This window comes from Leopardus geoffroyi, chromosome A1 (assembly GCF_018350155.1).
Source record: "Leopardus geoffroyi isolate Oge1 chromosome A1, O.geoffroyi_Oge1_pat1.0, whole genome shotgun sequence".
Classification (NCBI taxonomy): Eukaryota; Metazoa; Chordata; class Mammalia; order Carnivora; family Felidae; genus Leopardus; species Leopardus geoffroyi.
This window is the reverse complement of record NC_059326.1, coordinates 151,490,135-151,515,916: the sequence shown is the minus strand read 5'-3', so window position 1 is coordinate 151,515,916 and position 25,782 is coordinate 151,490,135. Positions and strand designations below refer to the sequence as shown.

Sequence of the window (25,782 nt, the reverse complement as noted above, 5' to 3'; positions counted from 1 at the left end):
TCTTAAAGGCATTTTAATGTATTAGGCTTTTACCAAAATGCAAACACCTATTAAAGAAGTGTAATTAACTAGTATCATTTTCAGTTAACACTGATGTTGGGAGCGGACAAGGATATGGACAAAACAAGACCTAGGAGAATAAGACAGTGGCTAAAAATAGGAACTGCCAAAAGGAAGAGGAGTTTGTTGAAGGGGAAGGGAGGAACAAAGCAAATGAAATCTGCTTCATTCACCATTTGATCCCAGGTCAATCCTGTTGACCCCAGTTGAGTAAAAAATGTGAACTTTAGAATCAGAACAATTTGGATTCAAATCCTATCTCTACTTCCTAGTTAACTACGAGGACACAGATGAGTTACCTAACCTGTTTCAATAGTGTGCCTCCCTCACTATCTAATAGGGAAAGTAACATACACTTCATGAAAATATTTTAAGTCATAAATGAGATAATTACGTATTTAACCATATATAATCAGAACTTCACAAATGTTCATTACTATTCCCTTTATATTCCTCTTCTCATTTTCTTCTGAAAATTATGGACACCACAGACTCCCTAAGTCCACATGTGCAGTGAATTTTGAAATCTTATTAAAGATTGTTAACTAACTTCATTGTCTTCATGATGGTCAAGACTTGGTTTCCAAAGGCCATACTGGCTCCCAAGGACTCTACTCTCTGTCTTAAGAGAAGATCCAGGCCTGTTTTCTAGCCCTGTGAGTGAATGGCATAGAAATTCACTTGTGTACTCTTGGATGAGGAATTCAAACTGCCTGTTCCATACTAATCTGTTACAGAATGTAATGAGCTCCCCAGATGTGGGCTGTGTGAGAGAGGAGCCACATGCAGAGATCAGTAGAGAATTGACTCTCATCACATGCCCCCAGATGAGGCCTCTGAAATTTGGAGGGCATCGCAAAAAGCCGTGAGAAGCCCAGTTATGAGTGTGCAATATCCGTGGACCGGCCCAAATTTAAAGTTTTACGCAACTTAAAAACCTGCCAGAGATGTTGGTTCTTAATTAGCAACACATATCTCCTGAAAACTGACTAGCAAAAAGGTCCTAATTGTAGTGTCTTTAATTTGTCACATACAAACTGTTTGGAAGCCCCAAACTCTAAAACATCACGAAAAAAAATCTTCCAGGGGTGCAGGGTAAGACATGACTAGAGTTCAAGCCAGTGGGTTTATTGTTAATTATTTTTTTAGTTTTTGGATCTAGGGATTAGAATAAAAAACAGCTCTAAACAACAATCTGTGGCATGTTAATTGGTTTGTACCTGATCTTCTCATGAAGTCAGCAGGAGTTTTGCCACTGAAAAACATCAGAAAGATGGTTTCTGCTAGAACCAAAAACTGCTACCGGCTATTGCAATTTGATGGGAAAATTAAATCCATATTATGTGTAATAATAATCCATGAGCATGCTCTAACAGCATTTAGTCTGCAAGCATGATTCCTGAGAGTACTCTCAAATAAAAGCAAATGTGACTCAACCTTTAAACATGGGTAATGATGAAATTTGGGTCTAATAGACTAGAAATAGAATGAAATTCCTAACATAAAAAACAAGAGATACTTGGTATGTCCATTTTTTGCTTTATATTTCAAAAGCAAAAGAGGCAAAAAATTATTTTTACTGCAGCTTTTCCATCCATGAGGAACCACTTCACACACACACACACACACACACACACAGCCCTAATACATGAACATATCTTCTGGAGTGCTAAGCATGTGATATACATGATAAAGCATTGCTATTCCCAGAAATATGGCTCTAAAATAGTCATATGTGACTATTCAATGAAGACAGTGTTTAGGATAGCCCAATTTGAGAAAGCTGTGTTACAAGATCAGATTCTATTTTTAGGCTGGATTTTTCTAGACAGATGTTGAAAACCCATAAAGAGGATTTTAAAAGTGTTATTACTGGTAAGTTATTGCACCCTTAATGTGGTCCGTACTGTGGCAATAGAAGCTTCAGGAAAACATCTTTTCTTTCTGTCTCTTTCTCTCTTTAAACTTTATTTATAGCCTTGCAAAAGACTAGCATTCACATAACCCGCCTTTGCAGGCGTGCCAGAAGATTAATGATATCGCAGTGTTCTTGAGAACAAAAATGTGTCTACCACTGTGTTGAATAATCTCTCCTTTCACACATTAAAAGTGAGATGAGGCCTACTTTAGAAAGCAAGGACAATGTGTCGCAAAGAGTTAGTTGGCTTAAAGACATACCCGTATTGCTATCCTGAATCACAAATTGTTTTCATGCATGTTATCTTGAGAATAAGAAAGCTTTTATCACCATCTCTTTTTTTAATTTACATAGAGCCTCAAAATCTGACTTTTTCCAGCATTTTTTTACAATCTGTTGCTTGTAAGAATTGAGAATTTAGAAAAAAATGTACATTGTGACCTCTTTTATGTCTATTCCCCTGAAATTTAGCAAACAAGAATGAAAGCTATTTAAAGATTTAAATACAATAGATAGAAGTCATTTATGGTAAAGCTACTTTTACCTAGTTTATAGTAATAACTCAATTTTTATCAGAACTTTTCCTGATGCCATGCACCTTGCTAAGTGTTCAATATATATTACCTCATTTAATGTTAGTGAAAATCCCAAGAGACAGTTACTACCATTATCCCCTCTGGTGGAGGACAGAATTTATGCCTAGAAAGATAGAGGACTCACCCTAAGTCAGTCCTCCGATGAGTGACAGAACCACAACTCAAACCCAGGTTTGGAGAACTTCAATGTTATGTTCCTAATCACTATGATACACTGCCTCTTGGGCAATATTCATTTAATATAAATGCTTATTCAGCCAAGCAATACTTACAGACTGTTTATAACTTCCAGGAATTTCATCACTGGTATTTAGGTACATACCACATACCAGTCACTGCCACTGGCCTTTGGAATTATAAAAGTGAGTGAACTTAATTCTTACTCCCAAAATGTAGTGGGGTCAGAGAGCCAACTTAAGACCTTCTCAGGCTCTAATCATTCAGAGTTTTCTAAATCCACCTAACCTCATAAATCATTAAAATGCATTCACATCTCACATTTAATACAATTCACATAACTACGTATGAGTTGAGTTACATTCACTTGAGATTATTTTTATGGGTATTTTAATAGTCCTTAATTTTGATGTAGGTTTTTTTTCAAAACCTATAGCCAATTATATGTATTTTCCTCCCAGACATTTTTGCCCAGGTTCTCTGCCTATAATGCCTAAAAATACATTGGCCCTAGTGGGAAAGACAGAAAAGTGAACTGGGAAAGTGACAGAGTATAGTAAGAAAATGATACAGACATGTGCAAAGAATCATAGGAGCCAGAGGTATCACTTCACAGGATAAAAGACACTGAAGCAAAATCTTGGGGTATGAATAGGAGCTCACCAGATAACAAAACCCTCATTTACAATACTACTGAGCTACAAAAATATGTGATATATCCAAGAAATGCCAAGTAATACTTTGTGACTTGAGAATAATATTTGGGTCACATGATAGAGGAGAGAGATGGAGACTTACAATTCAATGTTTTAATTGTACATTTTCTTTTATTGGAAGGAAATTTTAATATATATTATACTGAAAATTCTGTTTCTTTACTGTACTGAACTTATCAGCTTGGTGTTCTCTAAAGCATAATATAAATTATAATTAATATTCTTTTGCAGATATTATTTTACTGCCAACTTTTCTAAAGGAACTACACTATTTAATTAAGAATATCAATTCATTAAGAAGTATTTATAAATTTGGGGGAATATGCTATATATATATACATATAAACATAGTATTTATGGTTTGTATCATATATGCAATGCAAATATTCATTATGTATGTATAGTATATACACCAGAAATGTAGACAAAAGTAGTAAATACAGAGTGTGTGTGTGAGTATATGTATCAGGGATTATATATAAGGTCTACAACCTTAAATTTTCTTATTAAATTATGGGAGATGTCCAGCAGAATTGACCAACCCCTTCACTTCTCAGTAAAAATTTTGAGCAAAAAAACCTGACCAAACAAAACAAAACAAAACAAAACCAAAAAAAACCTTTTAAAATAAATAAAAGGTTTGAGGATGAAACCATCTGCACAAGTGGGGAAAAATTTAGTTCGTAAACTTTAAGTACTTATTTTGAAAATATTTAATATGTTAAAAATAGTCTGTCTCCTTTGATAACTTAGTTCAATAGAAGAAGATGACAAAACAAACAGCTAGGTAAAGGAATCTCTGAATTAAGAATCTTTTAAAATACTGGAATGAAGATGCTGTTCCATATTAGTAGTTAGAAACAGGGAGGAGGTGTACTGGGATAAGACCAAGTAAAACAATAAACCCACCAAATGGAATAATACTACTACAAATGGAATTGGGACTTTATCAAATAAATGAGTCTTCACCTTGTGAAGGAGTTGGAAAAATGATGAATAATTATTTTAAAACATAGGCTGAAAAAATAGGCCATACAAAGGCAAAAATATATATATGAAAAAAGTCACAGAGAACAGAGAAAAATGCTCCCCCCAAACTATAACAATGTGAATGAAGTCTTTAGACGTATGCTTACTAAAATAAATTGATTGAATAAAATACAACATGCATGACCATGGCCAGACAAGACTTGGGTTGCTTCCCAATGATGAAAAATTTGTGGTAAGACTGATATCAGATTAAATTATGTTGTGATGGCATCAAATGGGGCATCACCTCAAGGTCACATAATTCTGTGCCTCAAAATCTTACTCCTAGTTTACTCTTGGTTTACTTGTACTGATGTTTTAATGAAATTCTCTATTTCCTCTTTTAAAAAAAAGCAAATGATGAACTTTGACCTATTTCTCACTATTCTTGCTAGAAAGCCATAACTTAATATACCCGCATATATATATATATAAATACAATATATATAACATATATATTAAGTTAGTTTATTTATTTTGAGAGTAAGAGAGAGCACAAGCAGGGGATGGGAGAGAGAGGGAGAGAATCCCAAGCAGGCTCTACAATGTCAGCAGAGAGCCCGACATGGGGCTCAATCCCACCAACTGTGAGATCATGACCAGAGCCGAAATCAAGAGTCAGACACTTAACTGACTGAGCCACCCAGGCACCCCTGCACTTATATATTTTTATCTTCACATTCTAAATGGCCAACATTAAGCTACATGCTAAGGATATAACCTTGAAAAATATGGACATAATCCTGTTGGAATTTAAATCTAATAGGGTCATAGACGTAAATGGACAATTACAAAACAAATGATACATGTTATGATTTTTAAAAAAAGGTAAAGGGATCCCATGAGAAATGTCGAGAGAAATGATTTAGACAAATCAATGCTTTGCTTCCTGGAAGAAATAAAATCTAAGCTAAGACCTACAATATAATTATCAACTGACCAGAGAAGGATGGGGAAATTAGAGAAGTGTTTCAGGCAGGAGAAACAGCATGTACAAAATGCCAGAGGTAGGAAAGCATGGATTCTATCAAGATGTGAAAATTGGAGAGATAAGCACAGGCCACTTCACACATGTCCTTATTCACCAGGTCAAGGAAACTGAATATTCTCAAGCTGGAGAAGAACATAACTATATTCGCTATGTAGAATCATTTGCTATCTTCTATGTAGAGAAATGAAGACAGGATTAGAGGCAGGGAGACCAACTATAATATTGTTGTAGTAGGTCAGGCGAGAGGCAAATGAGAGTAGAGACAGTTGAGATAAAATAAGATTAAGGAAATATTTAAGATGAAAAATATATGAGACCTCATACTGTATGTGGTGAGCAGAGGAAGGAAAGAAACAAATACAACCCTCAGGTTTAATGAGCAACTGAGTAAATGATGGTACCATTTAATGGGCTGGTGGGGGGGAAAAACATGAGACAAGGAAGATGATTAAGTCCAACTTTCAACATGTTGAGTGTGAAGTACATTGGGATGCCTAGTAGGCAAGTGGACATAGAGGTCTGGTGCTCAGGAGTGAGGTTTAGGCTAGAAAGAGAAATTTGGAAGTCATCGGCTTATAGGTTCCATGATAAATCAAATCCTAAGACCAAGTAAGCTTGGTCAAGGGAAATGGATGGAACAAGAAGAGCTAAGTGACAAAGGCTGAACCCTGGTAAAGCCTAACATTAGGTAATGAGAAGAAAAGGAGCACTCAAAAAGGACTAGAGAAGAGATTGCAGAGAAAACTTCACAGAAATGAGAAGAGTGGGAAGAGAAAGAGGGAGTGCTCAAAAGTGGCCAATATGGTTGAGAAGTTAAGCACAGCAGAAGAAAGAAGAAAGAAGTAGTCAACCAAGGCAAGGACTTAAGAGGTATCTATTTTCCTTGTAGAGACTGTTTGGTGACACGGTTGACTATTAGCATATATAAAAATACATATAGGTATATATACATATATATGTATGTAGGTAGGTCTTTACACACATGCACACTCATTAACTTATATAACAACATCATGGGGTAGGTACTGTTATTATGGTTTTTCCAACATGAGAAAATCAAGACACAAAGAAGAGACTATTTGTCCAATGTTACAAAGCTAGTAAGTGGTAGAGCCAGAAAATGAAATAGGTTGAGGACTTGAGTAGGAGGTGAAGGAATATAGAGAGGGAGTGCAGATAACTCTTTCTAGCAATATCACTGATTTTCAAAGATAGTTTTGTCTGGGCAGATTGTCTCTGCTTATCAGGTTCAAGCTATGTGGTGAATACTACCCAAATTGCAGACTGACTCTCAAGATAACAAATGGCTTGTGGAGAAATTCTTTTAAAAATCCAATGTGTTGAAATGGCAGTGATAACAACATGAAAAAACTTTTTTTCCAAAGTACCATCTCCATCAGTTTTGAAAACAGTACACTATGTTGCTCCTTAAACCTAAAACAAGTGTAACCCTGCCTGGAGCTACTCCAAGAATCCTTCCAACAAAGTTCTCCTAATGGATCCACCAAAATAACTGAAATCTTGAACACTGAGCTTTAAATTGTTTGTATGTCTTTATGAAATATCTATGCATTATCTGTTTAGAGAGCTGTCCTTTCAGAAACATTTAGGAAGCCAGGATCTGTTTGGTCAATTTGCTCCACCATAAGAAATTAGTTAAATGATAATTTGTCACACAAGTTGAAATGTCTTAGTATGGGGGAAATACCACTGATTCGTGTGGAAGAGAAGAAATTCCTCCATAAATTTTTTTAAATTTCCAAATGTTTAGGGAATATTGCATAGCCACATTCATCATCTGCTAGTACCTTATTATAAACTATTGTTGGATGAGAAACCACACTAAAGTATTTGCTATTTGCAGGATTTACTACTCTAGTATAAGTAAGTTTTAACATGGTATGAGAGAGAGCATAATTGTAATTAGAAAAATCTCTTTTTAAGCCAGATTTAGAAACAGAGAAATCTCTGGAGTTAAAAAAAAAATTTTTTTAAGTGAAAAAAAGATACCTAAGTGAAATTGTTAAAATTATGATAGGCCAGCAGTTTTTGGAAAGTTTAGGAAACCACCATTCAATTACCATATTCAATTGGTAGTCTGTTTTCTGTCTCTTCATTAAAAAAAAAAAAAAAATCATATCCAGAAAAGAAAACCAATAATGTGTACAGTTGCCTCAAGATTTTTTTTTTTCTTTTTGGCCACAACTGCCTATTTTCCATAATTGAATTTCCCAGTGACAGTCCCATGAACTTTATTGCCAGGTTGACTAACCAAAGACACTCTATTACCCCCTCCCCATATGAAGAATTTAAGGGATGCTGAACACAACTAACATGAAATTGGGAAAGACAATGATTTGTTTTGAACCGCAAAAGGCATAATAATACCTACACGGGCCAAAATTTTGGAAGAAAATAAGTTGGTTTCCAATATTCTAATATGATACATTTGCCATGTCAAAATGAGGTTACATTGTCCCTAGGACAACCCTGAGATTCCTGAGGCACTCCTCCAAACCTCACCGTTCTACTAAACATGAAGTCTATCCTGTCACCTCAGAAAGAGGTTACAGTGCCGTCCTCCACTGACAAGAGACACCTTAGGAGTTGTAGCCTTATGCTTGGTCACAGACCTTATTTTAGCATTAGACACCTGATTTTCAAAGGTTATCTTTCCCAAATTAAAGGAAGAGTGAGACAGATGATGTGAGGGCTCCCTTGTGCTGACTGCAGTTTGCTTACATAAGATCCTTTAAGTTTCCCAATAAGAAACCATACCTTCCAGGTGATAAATGGGTCAAATTCACAGAATATTAGAAGTGTGGGAGGCAGGTTGGGAGAGAAGGAGGCTTTCCTCCTTTCTATTTCCAGAATGTAGTGTAAATGGGATACTCACAAGGTTTAGTCTAAAGAAAGAAAGCCATGAAATAATAGGAAATTGTGAACGTAATAAGTAGGAAACACCTCGGTAATTTCTATTTTTCTACTACTGTGTTTTTTGTATGTTATTCATTGTTTTTAACCACTTCTCCCCTCCTTCTTATTTTTCCTAATCTGTCCTCTCTTAAATGTAAAATATCTATAAATGTCACTGTGGTTATGGGATCTAGTGATATCTGTACACAAATCCTTCAATTCAAACAATTACCATTAGATTCAAGCATAATGACCCAATGGATATCTGCCTTATATGAACTCTTACTACCCACAACACAGAGAAAACCTACTTGTACTGCCCTTACTTTATTTCAAGGGTTATTACTAGGACCAAATAGAAATGACCTCCTATACCATTTTCATTCTATAATCAGAAATCCTCACTAAACTTGTTTCCAGTCTATTCCCAAATCCCTTTCTTTTATGGCTGATAAAAGACTGAAGTCCCGAGTCTCAGGACCAAGGAATAGAAAAGAACACCATAAACAGGAGAATTGGAAAAAAAAAAAAAAAAGTTTACATGTTCATTCTTGATAAATGAGGAATTGCAATCTAGTTTTCCTGCCTCCTAGTCTCAACTGCCTCTTCCCTTAGTGAGGGAGTCATCTCCTTGGTGTTTTCTCAGTCATAACCATCAATCTTATCTATCAGGACCTTTCTTCAATATCCTAAATTAGCTTTAGTTTTTGCAATAAAAGTTGGCATGAATGAAGACTCTTTTTTTTTTTCTTCCAGAAATGATACATGCAACTAGAAATCAGGTACCCTGAAGTCTACATTCCTCACTCATTAAAGACAATTAATGATCCATTTTGGCTCACAGAAGTTAAATGTTCCATCATCAATTTCTTCTTCCATTTTCTAAACAGAGACTCTCAAAGGCACTTGGTGAGCACATTGACTAAGACCACAGAGTCAGCTGATGCTGCTGCCATCATAATGAGTGTTCTTTGCAGGTTCATTACCTATTTCCCTTTTCTTCTAGGTCGCTTTGTCGATTTATATAAAGCACCTGTTATTTCAACATTATATTGTTGACTATAGTAGCAACACCAATGTCAGAGACAGGTAGATTTTGGGTGGCTTGGCTCTGTATCCTGACAGCTCTATTATTCTTTGTCATTTGTCAGCAGCATCTTAAAACCCAGAAAAAAATCTACAGAGACCAATTGATCCATCCCTCTGTCTTCACACTGCAAAAGGATTATTTTTCCTTCCTAAAGTACTTGAGGCCCAAAGAGGTTAAGGGACTTTCTGAATGTCTCTCTGTTAATAGTAAAAGGCAACATATAGCCCATACCTCCACACACTCTTATGCTATTCATTGTGCCCATGAAAGACAAAGTAAAACTACCTGTTTTATGCTGTCCATAGTTTGCAATCTTACCTTGAAAAAAAATCATCTACACATAAAACCCAAATCATTATTTTCCAATGAATGAAGTCTACCAGCTACGTGGCCTGGGATAAAGTACCAACTTCTCTAAACCTCAAAATCCAATTTCCTAAAATGAAGAAAATAATAATTTCCTAGAGTTTTTTGAGGACTAAATGAGCTAATACATAGAATTACTCCTTGGGGCACCTGAGTGGCTCAGTTGGTTAAGCGACCAACTTCGGATCAGGTCACGATCTCGCAGTTTGTGAGTTCAAGCCCCATGTCGGGCTCTGTGCTGACAGCTCAGAGCCTGGAGCCTGCTTCGGATTCTGTGTCTCCCTCTCTCTCTGCCCCTCCCCTGCTCACTCTCTGTCTCTCAATAACAAATAAACGTTAAAAAGAAAATTAAAAAAAAAAATGCTCCTAAACAGTGCCTGGTGTGCATATATATATATATATATATATATATATATATATGGAATTTGATAAACAGTAACATTTATTATCACCAAATCCTGGTGATTTAGATATTAAAATAATTTCCCTTACAGCTTGAATGAGATGTATTTAGGAAAAATAAAGTACTACTTTAAACTTCACACAGTAAACATGAAATATTAACCCAAGAAACTGTAGGGGCTAGGTACACAAGCAGCTACCAAAAGGGGTTATATAAACATGGCATTAACAGCTGACAAAAAAGGAAAAAAAAAAAAAAAAGATTGATGTGATGATGTGAGATTCTTTGCTTGAGGTTGACAGTAAAAGAGGAAAACTTTGCTCTCTTACCAACGTGCTTTGCAGTTATGATCAAATTTAGCAAAGCGTGACCCCATCAGGTGGCAACGTGGTTTCTCTTACCTTAACTGAAGGCAGTCCGTCCGAAATCCCTGACTTCTTCAAAAAACATGTAGGAATGGACAAAAGCTCAGAGGTGGAGACACATGTTGTGTAGGAGGGGCAAAGTATAGTGGCGCTTTGCATGTGCAATTACGTAAGTTTTAAGACATAGCTCATGGGTAGCAAATAAGAGCAATAAATCCTCTGGTATGCCAATCATTTTCCTAGTGGGGGCTCAGGTGAGACCTCTCAGTGTGGTGCCGCACCAATCTCGGGGAGAGGCAATGCAGTCATTGTAGCCGCTTCTCTTACCTTTCTAACGGAGTCTGTCTGGGTCTCTGTGGTGCAGGGCCGGGGGTGCTTCGGCCTCACTCCCAAGTTCTAGCGAAGTCTCGTTCTTAAATACTTGTTACTTGTTCCTCTCGCGAGGAGAGGGGAAGTCAAGAACAACCTCAGTCGCCATCTTGGTGACGTCACTCTCCCTCGTTCGAGCAGCAAGTGCTAACAATTAGTCTCCTTCACCTCTTTGAAATGCCCTCTTCCCTGTCATTTAAAGCACCACACCACCTAATCATTTTTATTAGTAGCCCTTCTAGTCGTTCAATTGTTACTGTAAAGATGCCAAGCTCTTTCTTTCCAACCCCCCAAAATAAGCCCCATCCAATGACAAAGTTTTTAAATATCTTGGTGAATGAGATTCCTTTTACTAGTGGAATCTGGATATTTCTACTTTCTACTTACTACATTTCTACTAATGCCAGGACTGAATTTTGACAACAACAATTAGCCAGGAATTTACAAGACACAAGACTGCTTCTTCAAAAGAAACCATTAGCATTATACATCAGCATTCTTTTAAGAATGAAAATTCAGATTGGTTTTTAACTTTGTTCGGACTCATTTACCCTTTTGCTCCTTAAGTGTACTGGGCAGAGTGGTGAACTGGTGAGCCCTGGAAATGCCCATTGCCATCATTCAGAGTTCTGATAACCCATTTTTTCCTTCATATCAGCTCTTCTGCATATAGAACAATTCATACACTTGCTAAAGCTAGAAAAGTGAAGCCTCCAGAGATATTGCTTTCCAATAAAGTAATAATGCTCCATTAGCTGTTTTGCTGTTACACGTTTTACCACAGACGACGACTCTTTAAGCTGCCTTCCCGTATGTGGCCCTGTGATAAATTTTATCAGTGGTCAGCGGGACAGAGTTGCAGGCTGGGCAGTAGCACAGTGGCTTTTTATCTAACTAAGTTCCCCCTACCATGCCCCCCACCCAAAGCGGCATTTTCTTGGCATAATTTACGTTGTGGCATTTCTGTCAGTAGATGTGGTGTCAGCAATTTCTGTTCCTAATGGAAGTTTACTTGGAAATGAGATCCTTAGCCATAGAATAAAATTAAAGATGGGATAACACTAATAAAAATCGTAATGTGAAGGTGTTTGTGTCTGCTCGTATATTTAAAAAAAAAAATCTGAAACAAGGATTGTCTCTTGCCAGAAAAGCTTGTTTTTTCCAAGTCTAAAATACTGGTACAAGTAATATGTAGAGAGTGCAACCATTCACAGTTAAAGCTAAAATTGTGTCAGCACATATATGAGAAGTTTCTACATTCCAGAGGCCTTATAGCACTGGCAGAATATTTTTAAATAAACTTTACTTATTTATTTACATGTTTATTTGTTTGTTTTAATTTAAAGTTCTAGAACCCAGCAGGTTTAACCCAAATCTGGGGTGCTGGGACCTAGGGAAAGACCTGTACATATGATGTATATTTTTGTAAAGTTAAAAAACTCAGCCCAGTTCAAATTTACTGGAGAAATCATTTCACTGATTGAATAATCTTTGTCCCCACATGGTTTCTCATAATAAGATTTTCAATTACTCCACTGGAGGATATTGAGAGCATTTAGAAAAAGCTGCATTAAAAATGAAATAGCAGCATTGTTTAGACTTCTTAGCCAAAGGCTCCTGAGATAGTCCAAGCTCTAGAGCTATTTAGACTCTCAACTTGTCTATCTTAAAACAGGCTTTTACACAAATGGGATCCTCATTCAATCTGAGGCGCAGCAGACAACAGAAGCTGAGGTCGTAGTGCTTTTTCATGCGTCTACAACCTCTGTTACGATCGCATTCTTTTCCTCACAGACACATTTCCCAAGAAGTAAAAAAGGAACGTAGACACTGGGAATCCTCTGGACAGAGCTTCACTACATTATCATAGGAAGCTTCCTGCTATTGAATTAGCAACAGACAGCGTTTATCACTTACATTTTCATGTGTTTTAAAGTATTTTAAAAATATCTTGATGATATTTCCCCTCTTAACTAAAATTTCCTGGCTGACCCATCCATCAAATGAACTGTATCTTTGACTATTTGGTAACATTCTAAACCGAATGTGAAATGGCAGTTATTTTATGCACAAAGATGTTCAGAAAGGAGATCTGCTTCCGCTAATGATGCCACATTTCTGGAACAATTTTCCTCAAGTCAAACTGGCAAGAAGGACCCGAATTCCATTAGTTGAAAATTTTCACCCTTTTGAAATGATTTAAGGACCTGTCCTTAGTAATTGTGATTAAAGATGAATGTTTCGAAACTCAGTCCCATTATCCAAGGTGTATCTACCAGAGTCCTGCTAGAGTTTTGAATAGACGGCAGAACAGCATACACGACTTCCACATACCGAAATGCCAATATATGTATTCAGCTTTGTAAATACACCTTTAAAAATACCTCGCCATATTTAGCCACTCCTAAATATGTATTGACACAAGTCTACACACTGTAAGTGTTTACCTGGGAGACAGGAAAGGTCTCTCTGGTAAATAATATGGGTTTTATAGCCTTTCATGAAGGAATTTTTTGTTTGCTAGGTAAAAAAACCAGCTCCTCTCAGTTATAATTTAATAAAATTTTTCTTTCCCTGTAAATTTACTGCATAGCACTTGAAGTAAAGCACTGCAATGTTTAGAAGGGAAAAAAAAGACAACACTGGTGTTATCTTTGGGTACAGAGTGGCTTTGATTCATTTTGCTAAAAACTACAGAGGGCAGAACGCATGGATATGATTTCTGAAAACCAAACAAATAAAAATAGCCTGTCAGATATATCTTAGAGCTAAGGCTATTGAGCAATTACCTATTTTTTCAGGTTAAAAAGAAATTGGGGCTGCTGTGTGGTTAAGTGTCTGACTTCAGTTCAAGTCATAGTTCACAGTTCTGAGTTCGAGCCCCATGTCAGGCACTTTTCTGACAGCTCGGAACCTGGAGCTTGCTTCAGATCCTGTGTCTCCCTCTCTTTCTGCCCCTCCCACCCCCCCTCTCTCTCAGAAATAAATAAACATTTAAAAAATTGTGTAATTAAAAAAAAAGAAATCAGGGGCGCCTGGGTGGCGCAGTCGGTTAAGCGTCCGACTTCAGCCAGGTCACGATCTCGCCGTCCGTGGGTTCGAGCCCCGCGTCGGGCTCTGGGCTGATGGCTCAGAGCCTGGAGCCTGTTTCCGATTCTGTGTCTCCCTCTCTCTCTGCCCCTCCCCCGTTCATGCTCTGTCTCTCTCTGTTCCAAAAATAAATAAACGTTGAAAAAAAAATTAAAAAAAAAAAAAAAAAAAAAAAAAAAAGAAATCAGAATCTCTAGGAAGATCCAAATGATTTAGATTACTTTGCTCTGAATTTTTTAGATCATTGACTTAATTTTATACTTTATATTACACAAGCGCACGTAGGTGAAGTGTTATAAACTGCTAAGCAAAACTGTGTTAAATTCAACATATGAACAAATTCTTATAGAAAAGCAGCATTGCCCAGTACAGCAGTCCAAGGACAGGAAATATTCAGTGCATACTCCTGGCTTACAACTACATGGCCTTGAGCAATTGAGTTGATCTGACTTATGCTTTTGAGTTTGTAAATTAGGTTGTGATCTACCTAGATCTAATGAATGATGAATGTGCACTCATATATTATGTACTGAATACTAATAGAGTAAAATATCTTTTTTAAAAAAGACACATTTCCTTTTCCTTTTTTTAATTGAAAGATACAATGTGAAATAGAACATGATGCTTGGAATTAAAGAGACGTCCTATTATTTGATAAGTTCTCACAATCTATTCACCATCCCCTTTCCCACCTTCACTCTCCCCTTAGAATCTCAAGGCTTGAAATCACCTAACCTTAAGCAAGTGGACCCTGACTTTCATGAGCCACTTTAGGGTCCCAGAAATGGACATGGTTTACTTTGGAGTTCTTTCAAGTTTTGGGGTAGGTACCTTCTGAAGGTACCACTATCCCACTCAGCTCACTTCCTTCTAGAAGATAAATGTGCAGGATTTCCAGCAGCTTGTCTCTGGAACCACTGAAGATTTTCCTGTCATCAGTGGGCTTAGAGACCTACAAGAGAAGAACAAAAAGAGAAAGTCCCCTTACATGGATTCTAAAGACACTTAATAAATTACAGCTTTACAGTTAAAGGACTCTTCTTCTCTTTCTTTGTTCTGTGTCTTTCAAGAATTTTCCCTTTCAGAATCTTTCTGTGCATGGGTGCTTGTGCACAGAATATATGAGTTAGATTTATGTTAAGGAGGTGGGAAATATGGGCACTTTTGGCAAGCCCAGATACAGATACATTGCAGGGCTTTTTTCAGGATAAAAATATACCAATTTTTTAATGGGCCCAATTATTTCACCCCCACATAAAATGCCTCTTGAAATTCGTCAGTGCAAAACAGGTGCTTGTATGCCTTCCTACCTCATCTCTAAACACAGCTTTGAAGAGATAAAGTTTATACACACACACACACACACACACACACACACACACACGGAGGTGTGAAAATGTTTACATCTCAAATTCAGATGTCTTAAAGGACTTTAGTTTTAAGACTTTTTCTTCCATTTACTCTTAAATTTTTGAAAGATGCATGCTATTATATTATAAAAGATCAAAACAATCCTTTAAAATAAAAATATGATTTGTTTTACCTTTCAATGTACCAGAAATTTAAATACAATGATATTCTTGATGAACATGAAACAGGGGGTTTTACAACTTAGGTCACTAATTCCAATCTGATCCACAGAGTACTGAATACCCTCCAGCTGTCTATTAGGAGTATCGAAACTCAATGCAACAAATAAATATCTGATTATATTTTCATACAAATTTTATACCTATTCTACTAACTGAAATGGAACATAATATACTATCCATGTATTCAATTTACCCTTTTGGAAATTATTCTGTCATCTTACATTTTCACAAAAGGAATAGAAAATTCATTGTGTGCCAATAATACCCATACATATGCTCCAAAAGATACAAAAAATATATTCCCACCTTCTGAGTATGAACCAGCAGGATAGAATTCTCTCAGCTTCATCCTAGATCCTCACATACCTATGGACATGGCAGGTTAGAAGTATGACTCCTATGTACAGCAAATCCATTCTGGCCATAATGAATTATGTCCCAGGGTACTGCCAGAACTAACAGATGAACAAAATCACTGACCCTTACATTGGAATCAGAGTCAGTATGAAGAAGCAGTGACTTCTGTCTCTTAATATCCCTTAGACATTTGAGAAAATACAGTTTCTATTCATTTACTTCTGACAGGTCACTCCACACCTTATCCCCATTAAGACTCAAAGACAAGTTTAGAGCATCAGAGTATGTGACAAGTACCTACTATGCTAAAACCTGCCTCTCCATCTCCTTGCCTGTTTTGCTAGAAACAAATGTGCTCTTTGACTCTCTTCCCTAAGGGTTCTTTCCTGTAGCTATGGCAAGATTTCAGGATTCTTGAGTTTGGAGGCAGACTGAGACCTTCATCTTTTGGGGTGAGGGGTTAATTTGAAGGAAGCTCAGCTAGAATTAAATCACAACACTTTGTGTGGTTTCCAAATGTGAAATTCCCTATGTGATGGTCCTATTCCAGTGTGCACTGGTTACATCCATCCTGGATGCTTTGTGCTTAGATCTTAATGCTACCTTATAAGACTGCACAGCACTCAGGGAACAGAATACAGGGTCAAAAAAAATACAATCATATCCTACAGAGTGCAGTTGAAAGCATTGGGACTGAGCTCAGAAAAAAATAGAGGGAATCTGGAATTCCCTTCAAATATCTTTAGGACTATTATGCCGAAAATGGATCAGGCTTATTCTGTAGCTTATTCTGGCTGAATATAAAGAACTTCTAATGCGTTGTGCTTTCCCAACAAAGAATGAACTGATTGCCTCAAGAGAACTTAGACAGCGTCCACCACAGGCAGCCTCTTGGGAGTTAGGCTGGATGATCTTTCAGCCTCTTCCCAATGCTGAAGTTAAATGAATCTACAAAACTAACCCAGTCGGGAGAGTACCAAGAGGACTCACAGAGCAGTTTCAGGACACTGTCAGAGTCATTCCAACTAGGTATATCTTCATTTTGGACCCTTCAAAACCCAGGATTTCTTTCCAGGAGGCTGAATTCCCTTGCACTGAATGTGACTGTAAAAATAATATGGATTCTACCATCAGAGAACCCTGGTTTGGAGTCCTGGCTCTCCCATTCTAGTAGTTGTGTAAATCTGAGGAAGTCAATGAACCCAAGAATCTCAGTCATCAAACTGAGGATTATTGTTCCCATCTCACAGGGTAGTTGTGAGCATATTAAATCATCTGTTGCAGGTGCATAAGTACATGGTGCATGGCCTAAAAAGCCCACTTCTAGACTTCATGATAGAGGATGGTCATACTGCACTAAATTCTGAATGCAATGAGCTCAGGTGATGTGTGTCAGGCACCTTCTTCTAAAAAGGTTCCTTTTTCCATTAAGAATACATATATTTATGTTAGTCTGGAAAGAAAAAAAGATCCTACTGTGGAAACTGTGCTCTAAACATATAAAATGTGATAAATGAAATAATAATTAGAGTGATGAACTTTAACAAAATTTACATGAGATGAATAATGCAAAGGCAGAGGAAATTATTCTCTACTAGCAGCAGAAATCCTCTACATAGCACCCTCTTAATTTCGAGGTTCTTCTAGTAATGCAGAGTCTATCTGATTATCATTGCTCCCTTATCTTTTTAAAATCAAAGCACCTAAGGATGAAAGTATTGGTCACAAGGATGATGAGAACTGCCTGAGTTCCTTCCTGAAGAGATAGTTTTCAGTTTTTCAGATGACTCTTCGATTCCCCAAATAAAAGTTGTAATTTTCAACCAGGGGGTGATTATTTTCATATATAAATAGTTAGTTTTATCCAATTAAACTTCTGGGTTTATTAACTAGTTAGTCTGTATTACATAATCTGTAGCTATAATTATTATACACCATTATCTCTGTATTTAATCAACTTTCAGATATTAAGCCTATATTTCACATGGCTACTCCTTTGAAAATGGAATCAAAGATCTTTGATCTGGTCAGTCTTCACAACATGCATGGTGTAATTATTTTTTAATTTTTTTAAACATTCATTTTTGAGAGAAAGAGACAGCGTGTGAGTGGGGGAGGGGTAGAGAAAGAGAGAGAGAGAGGGAGACACAGAATCTGAAGCAGGCTCCAGACTCTGAGCTGCCAGCCCAGAGCCCAATGCCGGGCTCGAACTCACCGACCATGAGATCATGACCTGAGCTGAAGTCAGATGCTTAACCAACTGAGCCACCCAGGAGCCCCACATGGTGTATTTTTGACGTGAATCTATACTTTTACCATCCCCTGAAGGACACTAATAGCCGCTTCTGGGTTCTTTTCAGTTCAAATAGGAACTTATATACAATTCACACTGAATTAGTAGTGTTGGTTACAGTTCTTGCTAAAAAGATTCTGTGTGCCCAGGAAGGGACAATTAGATTTGATGGAAACATTTACTCCTAACTTAGATGGGTAGCTTTATATACACAGCTAAGTTAGGCAACCTTTTCGATGGCTGAATTCCCTCAGGCAGTCTGGTCACAATACATGACTTAATGTGGCATCCAAAGATGCCTGACTTTCAACTTGGGAGAGGATGGCAGTAGGGAGCTCATGTTCCAGGAACACAATTCTCTAGCCCCAGTACAAATGCTCTTGTTCACCGGAGAGGACGCAAAATATCTGAAAGCCAAGGCTTCGGGACAGTCCTGGCTTCCTGCCCTACTTTCATGTGGCAGTAATTTCCCTACACAAGAGGCAGAGGGCCTGTCCTTGACACAGTGTCTGCCTTGCCTCCCACACACAAACCCACAAGAAAGTCTGACCCAGCAAGTATTAAGAGAAAAGCCCTGACCTGACCACACAGCAATTCTGGGACATGAGCAGTAGCCACTGCCATGCCCCTGGCAAGGGTTTCACTGCATCCAACTGAAAGTGGGCATAATAAAATTCCTTTGTCAGGAGTCCCGAAGGAGTGCTGGCAATTGCCTGCATATTGTCCCCTTGGTAAGAAAGACTACGAACAGCATGAAATCTATGCTTTGGCAGCAAGAGAACTTGGTGCTAGCATTTTTCTAAACTGAAACAAGATGAATGAGTTGGCCTGACACTTCCAAGTTATCTGATATGTTAAAATCACCTCTAAAAATAAAAACAAAAGACTTGCAGAAAATTATAAATCTTACGAAAGGAAAAAGATGGTTAGAAAAACTTTACATTTGTAAAGTGTGGTGTTAAAGCATGTTGGGAAGGTCTGAACAGAGGAAACAAAGAATTGTGGACACCTAAGTTGTCTTAGTCTGTTCAGAATTCAAGAACTGAGGGGATGGGAGGAACAAACTCCCATGATAATTCGGAGAGTACTTACTTGCAATTGGTCAAAAGTCTCTTATTCAGTAAGTTATTGCAAAGTTCAGTAAATACCAGGCACTGAACTTAGGCACTAAACAAACACAAATATAAACAGGTGCTGCCCTCACAAAAATCTATTCACAGAAACAAGGCATATGCCCTCTGGATAGCAAAGGATACATGGCAAAAACTAGAGAAATTTGACTGAAAATATTTAAAATGATACATATTCTAGGGAAACATTCATTTATCTTTAAAAAAAATTTTAATGTTTTATTTTTGAGAGAGAGACAGAATGAGAGCAGGGGAGAGCAGAGAGAGAGGGAGACACAGACTCTGAAGCAAGCTCTAGGCTCCAAGCTGTCAGCACAGAGCTAGATGCGGGGCTTGAACCCACAAACTGTGAGATCATGACCTATGCCGAAGTCAGACACGCAACCGACTGAGCCACCCAGATTCCCCTATCTTTTTTTTTTTTTTTTAATGTTTCTTTATTTTTGAGAGAGAAAGAGACAAAGCGTGAGCAGGGCAGAGGAAGAGAGAGAGGGAGACACAGAATCTGAAGCAGGCTCCAGGCTCCAAGCTGTCAGCACAGAGCCCGACACAAGGCTCAAACCCACCAACCAGGAGGTCCTGACCTAAGCCGAAGTTGGATGCTTAACTGAGAGCACCCAGGCGCCTTCATTTATCTTTTTTTTTTTTTTTCCCCAAAAAATGTCTCCGTGTGATACCAGGCCTTCATTTTTTTTCCCCTCTCCACCTTGTTAGATTGCATTATTTTTTTTTTTTAAGTTTATTTATTTTTGGGACAGAGAGAGACAGAGCATGAACGGGGAAGGGGCAGAGAGAGAGGGAGACACAGAATCGGAAACAGGCTCCAGGCTCTGAGCCATCAGCCCAGAGCCCGACGCGGGGCTCGAACTCACGGACTGCGAGATCGTGACCTGGCTGAAGTCGGACGCTTAACCGACTGCGCCACCCAGGCGCCCCGTTAGATTGCATTATTGATCAGAGACACTGTTTCAGTTTCCTACAAGGTCTCGATCATTGTTACCTCTCTTTTTTCCTAACTGGCTTCTGACTTATTGACCCAAAGAAGACAGGCATAGCCCTAGGAGAGGTTCAAGTTCTAAGCAACACAAACACAATGCTTCTTCCCAAAGGAATGTTTTGGGATTTCTTTCATGGAAATATTGTGTTTCCCAAAGAACCCAAATGAGTATAGAGGACGGTTTTGCTCATGGTCACCACTAATCTCAGGGAGCACAGATCTTGGGAATACAAAGACGAATACAGGCAAAGCTTCCAATCTCTAAGTTCCTGGTACAATGTGATAAAGCCACTTCATTATTTGCCATTTAATTCAATCTCAAACTGAATTTGATTTGAAAAACACAATGTTTATTAGATCAAAAACCTGGAGATGCTTTACAAAATACAAGACAAGGATATATGAAGTATGTATTAGCCAGGCATAGTGACACTTTAAAAGAGAGTACAAAAATGTGTAAATCTTTTCCCTAATATGCCCAAGATTTTCAAAGTAAAATGAAGAACCTGTCAATGAGTCTGAAACTGAACCACTCAAACCAGGCTCAATGTTTATAGATGATGAAGAGCCAAACCAATAATAATATTGTGGCATTGATTCTTTATGGTCTCAGTCACACCCACCTCATCACTTAATATATTTTTTCTCCTAACATGTGTTCAATCCTTTTTGACGGCTTGGCTCACAGCTTAGATAATGAAGCCAAACCATATCCCTTTGGTTGGTCTCAAGCTTGGCTGGACTTTCAATGACTTCCACATATTAAGAGCCACTCTCACAAAAAGCTTAATATAATCATAAAGCCACCTACCTAACAAGTAATAATCAGCATTTCTTGATTAGTTGTATAACCTAGTCACCATGTTTAGGGCTTTACACACAATGTGTCATGTAATCCTCACAAGAACCTGCTGAAGTAGGTAGCATTTGCTCCATGCTAAAGATAAAGGATTTGAGGCAGGGAGGTTAGGACTCTTCCAAAGTTACATAGTTAGCAAATGGTGGAAACTTGACTCTGTCAGTTCCATTAAAACTGCTACAGATCCACAGGGTGTTGTTGTTTAGCTATACTTTGAGGCAGATTTCATGACTCACTTTTGGAAACGTGGAAAGCTTCACATCGCTGCATCATATGAAGACTGGCCAGCATTTCTGAGACATCTGACTATAAAATAATTCACTCACCTTCAGATGGTACAGAGGTCTCATGTTCACAAACATGCAGTCAACGACGAACTCCCCACCCTCTGCCACCACCTGCCACCACCAACAGCAAAATTGCTGCACACCCACACTATTGATTCTTTCTTCTGACTTGCAGGTTTTTGTTTCTTTTTTTGTTTGTTTATTTATTTTTGAGACAGAGAGAAACACAGCATGAATGGGGGAGGGGCAGAGAGAGAGGGAGACACAGAATCGGAAGCAGGCTCCAGGCTCTGAGCCATCAGCCCAGAGCCCGACATGGGGCTTGAACTCACGGACCGCGAGATCGTGACCTGAGCTGAAGTCGGACGCTTAACCGACTGAGCCACCCAGGCGCCCCTTGTTTCTTTTTTAATGTAGTCGACGTAGTACGGTGTCCCCTCTTGGCAGATATTGGGGGCAGGGTTACACAAATTGTAAGTTACCTCATGCCAAACCAGAAATAGCCCTGGTCCTCCCATCCCTGAACTTCAAAGCCAGCTCATTCTCTGCTGCCGTGGTGACTCTGCAGCGGTCACGGGCATGTAGCCTGGGTGGTCCCCCATATGCAAGCATTCCTTGAGCCAGGGAGCAACCACATCCCTGGTTCTGGGGAGAGGAAGGAAAGTGAGGAAAAGATAGAGTTGATAAATATACCCTGGCTTCCCCAAACTCTCCCTTGGAGAAAGTCAACTATATATGAGCCCAATGTGCTTGCACAAGACAAAGTGTTTCAACAGTACACCACCGTCTCACACTGCCTAGTCCTTCGTGACTACAAGTTCTAATTCTAGCTCTGTCACTTACAAACCCCAATTCTCAGCTCTTTCCGCCCATCAGCATTTTTCATTCTTTGTTTCTCTGGGTGTTGTACATTGGGCTTATTTGTTTGTTCATTTCCTGAATATATGAAAAATATAAAGTGCTTCTTCCACATTTCTTCAGCATCTGACTCTGTTAGACAAAAGTACTAATTGATAGTAAGCAAGTACTCAAGAGTATTCAATTGGAAATCAGCTTTTGCATCTTGGAGACAGCAGACAAGAGGTTCCATGGAGGGACTAGACTCACCTCAGGCATATCTCTTCTCAGGAGAGAGAACAGAAAGTTGTTACACTCAGGATAACACTTCAGGAGAAGCAGGAACTTAGCAGCAACACTATCCCAGCCAAGCATTTGGAGAATCCTCCTTCTCCAGTCTGCTGGGGGTTTTAACATGAGGGAAATTATCCAGAAAGGCCTGGCTGAGACAGAGAATCACCAGCCTAAGCAGCTCTGGGGGAGGTTTCTTTTCTTTACGAAACTCATAAAGGAACCAACCAGTCCTGGTGTTGAAAAGAATACCAAGGTTCCCTGAACTTAAAAAAAAAAAAAAAAAAAAAAAAATGGTGTCTGGATGTTCTACAATCATGGGCTGCAGGGTTGGGAGGAAGAATTGGCTTTCCTTTGAAATGAGAAAATCCATTTAGCACCTTTGTTCGACAGGCACAAGGAGCAGATCCCATGGTCACAGTTGTTTTATCTAATTTTTTTCGTCCCGGTTTCCTTTGTTGTGAGTTCCAAGCTGCTTTGCACTCTTCCATCCTTTACAACTATTGAGTCTCTTCTACAGATCTGTAAAAATAAACAGGCCATTTCCAGATTACCAGCCAGCGACACCACATCCTGTGTGAGAGCTGATGATAAATAAGAGTGAGGCAGGTAGTCCCCCAGACACATCTGGGAAGCATCCTCTTCTCTGAACAGAAGCACACAGCATTCAATTCTAGCCAAAGCTTGTTTGGCCTTGTGGTCTGCTGAGTTGAAATGGTTATGCCATTTTTTTTTCCTGAATCTAAAGATGATGTTTTCATCTGACATTTTTCCTTTTTTTAAATTTTGGTATATAAAAAGTAACTCCCCCAGGGGAAACTCTATTGGCTTTAGCCATGAGTCCCAGGTGTATCCTAATTAGCTCTAAAACTTATTAAAAAAAAACCTTCAAGTTGAAGACAGCTAAAGAACTAGCAGCCACAGTTTGGGCTAATTAACTCTTCTGGTAACATCTACTGACTGGAAACTGTGGTCTCAAAGATTCTGTGATGCGGTAGCTACCCAGGATCTTATCTGCACTTTTAACTTCTTTTAAATTAATCAGCTTAATAATGATTAGCAACCTGAAATTATTTTTAGCTCTAGTTCTTATTTATTCTTTTCCCCTGTATTCTTTGCTTTCTCCTAGCTAAACCCTCCAATCTCTACTAATATGTAGGAATTTCATGAACCTAGCATTGCTCTCTCTTCTCCCAAACAGGCACAAACATACACTGAGGGGTAAGTGTAAGGAATAGTCTTTCTTTTGCGTCCTTCACTTAGCATTTTCAGAATCGAGAGCAGGCTAAGGATGGGCAAAGACAGAAGTACTGCCAGACTCCACTGTTGCAGAGAATTCTCATATTACTCCATGGAATCTTAAGCTGTCCTCCCCATCTTCCCTAACTCCTCAAGGGAATGTTGTTTCCACTCAGAGCAGTCTCTTGGTAGCTGATCTACAGTAAAAGAAAAACCACACCTGTGGTTATATGATGGCCCGGGAGGGACTAGCTATAGATCCTTTAATCCTGTCCATCCTTCTGGGCTAGCCTGTGACAGTCAGCAACTGGGCATGGAAAGACTGCAATAAAAACACACTCAATCCCACTGACCTGTCTCCCACCACCTTGTAAGGAAAGGTGTCCTTTCAAGCCAGCCTATGTTTTATCCAGCATATAATTTACATGGCCTCAGCAGGCTATTCAGAAGACTTAGACAAGAAATAAGAGGTTTCTAATCTTCTACTGAGGAAAAGGAATATTGGCCCAGAAATCAAAAGAGCTGGCCTCTAATCCCTTCTCTGCCATTAACTAGTTTTGTGACTCTGGAGAAAACAGTTTCTTCACGTGAACAGTAAGCCTCACTTACATTCAGAGGATTCTGAAGGCCCCTTCCACCTATAAAGCTTCTGTGAAAGAATGTACTCTTCCATTTGCTCCTTTGAAAACCAACTGCTATAACTGCTAACTTCTTTCCACATATAACATGGAGAAATCAGGCTCAAGGAAATCCAGAATTACATTTCATATAGAACTTCAAGGGAATTTTCTTTTCTTTTTTAATGTTTATTGATTTATTTTGAGAGACAGAGAGAGAGAGAACATGTGAGTGTCATCAGGGGAGAGGCAGAGAGAGAGAGAGGGAGAGAGAGAATCCCAAGCTAAGAATCTCTTCACTGAAAGCACAGAGCCCGACGTGGTGCTCAAACCCATGAACTGTGAGATCATGACCAGAGCTGAAGTCAAGAGTCAGATGCTTAACAGGCTGAGCCACCCAGGTGCCCCTGGAATTTTCAAAGACCAATGTTCACCACTGTTTTCTGAAATCAGAGAACTCTTACAGGCCAATGCTGGTTATAAGACCTACATGAAGTAAAATATCATTTTTCTGATATACTGATCACTAGTCAGAAGGTTAAATTCAGATTTCCCAATGAAGCAATAAAGCAACTCTAAACGTTGAACTAAAATAAATAAATGTGACTATAAAAATAGAAATACCAAATGACCATTCTACTCCTTATTTTGTGCCAGACATTGTGCTAGAAACTTCTGCCTGTGTTACCTCAGCTTAGCATTATAAACACGCTCAGTTCTATCATCCTTTTCTGCAATTATCCCCCTAGGCCAGCCTGCCATATGTCCACCTTATGCCCACAGATATTGTATAAGGCAAAACCTTTACACACAACCAGTTCAAACCCATCCTAGGATTTCCATAGCTTTCATCTCAACGCAGTACTTCCTGGAAGGAGGAAAAGAGTTCCATATTTGTCAAAAAGGAAGAAGTCTCAGTGTTTGCCTTTTCCTGGTACACTTCCTTCAAGTCTCTGGGAGTGTTTTATCTACACAAGGAGGGTCACTCTAAAGTCTGGATCAATATCTGTAAAAGCTTTTAAGCTGTAATAACCATGATCTTCAGCACTCAACATATCCTGACAAGACCCTCTCCATGTCAAGTGAAGTGGGTAAATTCTTAGCTAGGGATTTTTAGACCCACTCCTTGGCTACCAGTACTTTTAGTAGAAAAGTCCATAATCATTAAGCCAAAATGTTAAGGGGACAGGCATTCCC

At 38.5% G+C, this 25,782-nt stretch overlaps 1 long non-coding RNA gene across 1 annotated transcript; it reads right to left on the bottom strand.

Annotated features, from left to right (window-relative positions):
- Positions 1-14,654: 14,654 nt before the first annotated feature.
- LOC123608152 lies at positions 14,655-24,812 on the bottom strand. Its single transcript, XR_006717121.1, has 3 exons — positions 22,709-24,812; positions 15,985-16,133; positions 14,655-15,038 (listed from the first exon to the last, which is right to left on the bottom strand). It is a non-coding gene; the product is annotated as an uncharacterized LOC123608152 (long non-coding RNA).
- Positions 24,813-25,782: the final 970 nt, after the last annotated feature.